We start from the raw sequence: 7,500 nt of genomic DNA on the forward strand, positions 1-7,500 counted from the left end.
TCCATGAACCAAAATAAATATCTGGAGCTACTTTGTGATTGTGTGTTGATTTATAAGCGGACGCGGTCAATGTTTATGTTGCGTACGGTATATAAAAAACTTATTTTTTTTATAGATATCTAAATATGATTTTTATAGCAAAATAGCCAACATACTGAAGTGAAGGCCGTTCACAGTGCGACTACAAGAGTTATTCTACTATGTCTGATGTAATTAACAAGACTACCTATTTAGCTGAGAAAATGTAACAACAATCACAACACACCTTCAGTCAACAACTGCCAACGCAATACTAAACTCTTTCTTATCTTGACAGCACAAATGAAATCTTACAAGTTCCAACATGTAACTAAGCGCTCCCGAAACACGAGTCAACCTTTAACTTCTGCTTGGAGGATATCCTCGCAAGTAAAAGGTAATCATTATGAATATGGAAAGAAAGATTTGCTTATACTTCTACCTTTTGCTTCAGAGAATGACCTTGTACTTCTACCTTATGCTTACAAGGATATCCTTCATTTTGATGAATACCGCCCATTATCTCGCCGTGAGATCGAGCTCATGCTAGCTGTGGGAGAACATGCATTTTACGATCACCGCGACGGGGAATTGAACTCAGGACCATGAGGGTCGGAGTCCAGTGTTGTAACCACTGGACTCTGGTGGCAGCCCATTTATGTATATATATATATATATATATATATATATATATATATATATATATATATATATAAATATATATATATATATATATATATATATATAATATATGTATATATATACATATATATAGATAGACAGATACGTATGTGCATATATGTATATATTTATATATATAAATATTATATATATGTATATTTATATATATGTAAATATATATGTATATGTATATATACATACATTTGATTATATATGTATATATCTTTACATATATGCATGCATACATACACATATATATCATCATTGAATTAATTCACTGCAGGACATAGGCCTCTCCCAATCTTTTCCAACTTTTTCTGTCTTGCGTTTTTTGTTTCCAGTCTTGGCCCCCAAATTTCGTCACGCCATTTTGTCATTGGTCTGATCCTTGGCTTCTTTATGTTATCTATAGCCCAGTCTATTGCTTTTTTTGTCCATCTGTCGTCCTGTCTCCGACATATATGACCTGCCCATTGCCATTTCCTCTTTTTGATGCTCCCAGGTATATCTTTTGTCTGTTCCCTGATCCACGTCGCCCTCATCCGATCTCTTAGGCTAATTCCCAACTTCAATCTCTCCATCCCTATCTGAGCTCTTATTAGCTTCCTCTCCAGTAAATTGGTCGTAGTCCATGTTTCTGATCCATAAATCATAACTGGCAGGGATGCATTGGTTAAAGACTTTTATTTTTAAACATAATGGCAAGGAGCCTCTAAGTATGTTACTCTGTCTGCCGAAGGCGCTCCAGCCTAGACTGATGTGTCGCTTTATTTCTTTTTTGCTAGATGTGTTTGTCTGTACGAGTTGCTCTAGATATATATATATATATATATATATATATATATATATAATATATATATATATATATATATATATATATATATATATATATATACATGTCTAGCGCTTCACCTTGTACTTGTATCTCTTCGAATTGAGCTCTACTGTTGAACATGGCTTTAGTCTTTCCCAAGCTCATCCGACTTTCAGACTTTCTCTATTCAGATCGTTTATTGGTTGCTGTATTAAATTTACTGATTCACTGATGAGAATAATATCTGTTATTTTGATAGCCTTTCCGTTCCATTCTAGTTTCTTAAATATTTCCTCAAGGCAAGCTGTAAATAGTTTTCGTGAGATAGTGTCGCCCTGTCAAACACCTTTTTTAATTGCTATTTTATCGGTTTCCGCGTGGTTTCTGCCCATCTTCGTATATATATTCAAATAATTTACAATATACTTCCTCTACTCCTTGTCTTCGAACAGCTTCTGATGCTGCTGGAATTTGTAGAGAGTCAAATGCCTTTTCGTAATCGATGAATGCCATACACATAAGTTTCCTATATTCGTTTATTTTTTCTCTTATTTGGGTAAGCATGTGGATATGGTCTGTTGTTGCGAATCCACTGCAGAAGCCTGTCTGTTCTCTAGGCTGGTTAAAAATCCAGATTGTCAGAGACACGAGCTGTGGTGACTTTTTTGGTTTTTAAGTAACTGAAAGGAGGCTTATGGATCGGTAATTTTTAGGAACTTTTCTATCCCTTTTTTTAATGTATCAATTTTTTTCCAGGCTTTCAGAGTTTTTCTATTGTTAAAAATATTGGCTAGTTTCACTGTTGCAATTTCTCCTTCATCTCGTATAAGGTCTATACTGGTTCCATCTTCACCTGGTATTTTCTCCTCTCTTCATGCGTTTAAGCGTTCTTTTTATTTCTTCTGTTGTAATGTTAGGTACTTCTCTAGTTACCGAGTTTGCTTTTATCTGTGGCTGTTCATTTGAGTTGTATAGATCCCTGTAAAAGTCTCCTTTTAGCTGTTTTCATGCTGTTTTCTCTATTATTTGAGTATTGAAATTCCGTACATCTCTCTTCTTTTTATATATAGTCTTTGTTAGTTCAGCTAATTCTATTTTGTCCCTGTTTGACGATACTTTCATGAACCTATTGTTTTGAATAAGCTATTTGTTTCTAACGAGATCTCCCTGGAGCTTTGCTTGACGTTCTTACCGGTTACATCAAGTACAGCTTCCTTTATTATGTCTTGTTGATTTGGTCAATGTTGAGATTTTCGTTGCTGAGAAGTGAATATCTGTTTTGGATGTTAAGGCTAAATTCTGTCGTTCTGGATTTCAAGTTAGCTAGATTCGGCTTCTGTTTTCGTATGAGTTTGTTTCTTTCCCTTCTGAGGTGTAATCTAATTTAGCCTCTGACCATTTTATGGTCGCTGCCAACTTTTACTTTATCAATAACTTCCACGTTTTTTTTTTTTTTTTTTTACTCTATTAGGCCTATTTGAAATTATGAAGTCAATTTCGTTCTTATGTAAGATGGCGACTTCCATGCCCACTTCTGACTATTTGTCCCCTCTCATTCCAAGTGTCTATTCCGTGATTCGCTTCTACGGGTTCTCCTTCTGTCCTTTTATCTATTTTGGCATTAAAATTTCCTCTCTTGCTGGCTAAAGGAACCTCTTCATAGAAGTTCTATTTCCTCATCATTGTGGCTGCAGGTTGGAGCATAGACTTGAAAAATCTTTAAGATATACCTATTGTTTAGTTTGTTGTTACTAAAGCCACTCTTTCGCTTATACTATAGAATTCCACAATATTTTTTCTAAGCGTCTGTAAACTAAGAAACCTATCCCTATTCCTGCTTGTAACCCTGGGGTTTATCTCTCAAATAGAACACATGTCCATCATTTAGTATCTTCTGTTCTTCGACTAGTCTTCTAACTTCACAGAATCCTACAACATCCCTTTTAATGAGAGTTCCTCAAGCACTGTTAGTAAGTCGGATTCAGTTTTTTATGACCCTTTATTATATGTACAAAGGTTCATCAACGTGGGGTGGCTTGTCTTAAGCCGGAGATTTTTAGTACCCTCTGCTCCGGAGCAATCATGATCGCCGTCGTAACCAGGGGCTCCTTCACCTCCGAGGGGTGAGGGCCATTGCTCTGTTTGTGCTGTCATGTTCTTTTATTCAAAGGTAGACAGCCGAGTACCCCCCACCCACCTACTGGTTTAGGTGTGTATTCGTGGAGGGGAGTAGTTTAGCCGGGATGCCACCGATAAGCCCTTCTAGCAGGGAGACGATGGTTGATGACCTTGAACCTCTTCCTCGAAGGTGGGCACCTATGCTATTCCTTGTACCTCCTGTGACAAACAATACTTTGGCGAGACGGGCGCCAGTCTCACTAAGCGCCTGTCTCAACATAAGTACGCTGTTTCCAGGGGACACAACAACAACGCTCTCTTCTGCCATCAGTGAGATACAGGCCATCTGATGGACTGGTCAGCGGCGCGAATTATCTTTCCTTCCGCTGACATCCACGCCCGCAGACTGGTGGAATCTTCCTTAATAAAGCTGCTTCCTAATTTCAACCTGAACAGCGGCTTTTCTCCTGCCGACAGTCTCCTCGCTTCCCACATCCTCCGCCTTCTCCCGTATGCCGGCCACCCTTCACACAGTCCACCCGACCCCCCGACCTCATCTGACCTCCCTTCGTTTCCGTCCGTCTGTCCTCACCTGCCCCGTGTCTCCGCGTTGCCTTTCCTCTCTCTGTTTTATACCCCCTCCTCTTCCTTGCCTCTTCAGACCTGAAAATGGAATCCAGGTGGATTCCGAAACTGTAGTCTCATTTTCAATAAATCTAGTTTTACATTGTTTTTTTTTTTATACCATAGTATCAACAGTGTGTTTTCTCCTTTCACATTAACTCTATGTTTAAATGAAATACGTTAAATCTATATTCAAATGGAACGTTCTTTAAAAACTTATAATTGACAAGCCCTGCTTACCAAAATAACCACACGAGCCATTGTTCGCTGATCTCTCCTGAATCACGTCGACCGGACAAGTAGGAGAGCGACCCGGGGTCAGCCTCCCGGACACTCCCTCACAAGCAACGTCATCACCTGTTCGTTCATCGTACGATGTCCCGTCATCACGATTTTTTCCTCTTTTGCCCTTCACCTGTGATTTTTCTTTCTCTTTTAACACTCGTGAAAGATTCCTAACCTTCCACACACATACACATACATATACATACACATATATATACATATACACATACACATACAAATATATAAACATATATACACATATATATACATATACACATACAAATATACATATATATACATATATACATATATATACATATATACATATATATACATATATACATATATATACATATATACATATATATACATATATATACATATATATACATATATATACATACATATATACATATATACATATATATACATATATACATACATACACACATACATATATACATATATATACATATACACACATACATTTACATACATACATATACACATATGCAATGACATACACACATACGCCCAAATATACATTTCTACGTATAAATACACATCATGTACAAGCACGTAAACATATACATACATCTTGTACTCTTGCGCATACATATAACTGTACATACACAAACATAACCGTGTACAAGTACACACATATATTACATACGTGCATAAGTGCCTGTATATATACTTAGACGTGCTTGTGTATTGCTTCCCTTGCATACACAAACACATGTCTCATATACACGTACACATACACACTTGCACGTGCGCACTTCTGTGCATGTTCGCTCATACTCGTTCACAAACGTTTTAACAGTGTCTGCATGAGCGCACATACGCATTCCATTATAATGAGCCCATGCATTATAATGTGCATAAATTGTAGGGTTGCAGCAAAGGGGTTGAAGGAAGGAAGCAGGTAGTGTGGAAGGGGAGGATTTAGGATGGTACAGGAATGGATAAGGGTGGGGTTTGGGGTTACGGGGGATTTTGTGTCTGGCAATTTTTCGATAAGGTCTCGCATTCCTTAGTGATTGCTAAGCCTACCGGCGTGCGCGGGGTCAGCGTCTGGCACTTGTTCGAGGTGCCATTGCTTGAATTACGCTTCATTAATGCATAGTTTATCTGGCGGATCTTCTGTTGAATGGCTGATTATTAACCTACCTAATTTTGTAAGATACTGTACTTGCATATTGGCGGTTTGGCAGTTCCTTAGCGAATCTACTTGGGGGAAAAATGTATTACCCATGCAATTTAAAACTGTTACTCGGCGTCCTGTGGGTATGAGGACAGGTGATGTTTATCATTTTCTAATGATTTCTTTCCCTGGGATGGGGGTGGGGGGTTATATATATATATATATATATATATATATATATATATATATATATTGCCACTGTTTCCATCTTCTGTGGCACTCTCGATGAACACTGGGACCTTATGACTTATTTACCACAGTAACGAAACCTGTTATTCCTTATCGGACTTTCTGACTTTCTTTATTTATTATTGGTCCAATGTTGAATTTTATAACTGGTGAGACGTTTAGATGCATTATTATTTCTATTTTGGTTGGAATGTAAGCTCTATATTTACGAATCTTTTTATCTTATGCACTATCACAGATCACTTCTGACTCGTAGTTTTTAACAATTATTATCAATGACTTAACCACGACACCTCTCTTACTCATTGACAGATACTATGTATACACACACACACACACACACACACACACACACATATATATATATATATATATATATATATATATATGTATATGTTTATACATATATATATATATGTGTGTGTGTGTGTGTATGCACTATTTTATTGACAAAAACTATAATTACTCTAACTTTGAACTCCGTGATTCGTCAGGACTCCTGCCATTTATGAAGACTTACAATAGTCCCGCAACAAGCCATGTTGTGGTCTCCGCTTTTTGTGAGGTTCTCCTATATATTGTTTGGCTTTTCCTAAGACTTCCGCATTCATCTGAAGGATTTTTTTTTTTTTTATTATTATTATACTTTTGTATATGTTACTCCAACATATTATATTATGTGAGTAAGAAAAAAACACGTGCATACATTTGAAATGATATGCACATGATATAAGTTTCATATTCATTCTAATTAATATAAAATTATTTGTTGATATTTTTATACTGCCCAAGGCTACAGAAATGTCTCGAAAAGTCACCAAGACACCCAGGTATCAAAAACTCAGTATCACTAATAGTTCTCGGTAGGTTACAAAAATAAAGTTTGCAAAAAAACATAAAACAGGTCAAGTAGCAAAACACGTCGCAATAACGGTAACACATAGTGCAAAAAAACTCAAGGTTGCGCGAATGTTACAAATCAAAGAAAGGTCAAGATCACAAAGGTCAGGGGTCCAAAAGAAGTCAGTTTTTATTAAAGGTCTGTGTCACTCTTCTCAAGTTTGCGAAAGGCAGTCTCTTATGAATTAATATAACCCTCAACGTAACTGGTGTTTCTCCCTTCAAGACTCGGTAAGAATTTGTGGAGCCTACGAATCTGTCTTCAAAATCCAAAATGTTTATACATCGCCTAATACTCGTGCAGAGAGATGTTGCGTACTTACAATAATGTTTAAAAAATCGAGGATATATACGTTCTCGATGTGAAATTTAACAGCACCTTTGACGGATGGGATATTCGCTGCTAAACTATTTTCTCCGAGACATTTGCCTCGTGGCATAGTTTGAAAGTAAATTATTCATATGCAAAATAAATTAGATAAGTGAATTTTGAAATAACATAAGAAATTGTCTTAATGATTTGAGTGAGTGGATTTGTGTGTCTTGCATTAGGATGTTACCGATAGCATCATTCTCGTCTTACATTAATCTTGACGAAACCCTCGGCTGGGAAGGAGCATGTGCATTTGTCACTGCTGCTTACATGTTGCTGCGGAATGCAGCT

The sequence above is a fragment of the Penaeus chinensis genome, chromosome 9 (genome assembly GCF_019202785.1).
Source record: "Penaeus chinensis breed Huanghai No. 1 chromosome 9, ASM1920278v2, whole genome shotgun sequence".
Lineage (NCBI taxonomy): Eukaryota > Metazoa > Arthropoda > Malacostraca > Decapoda > Penaeidae > Penaeus > Penaeus chinensis.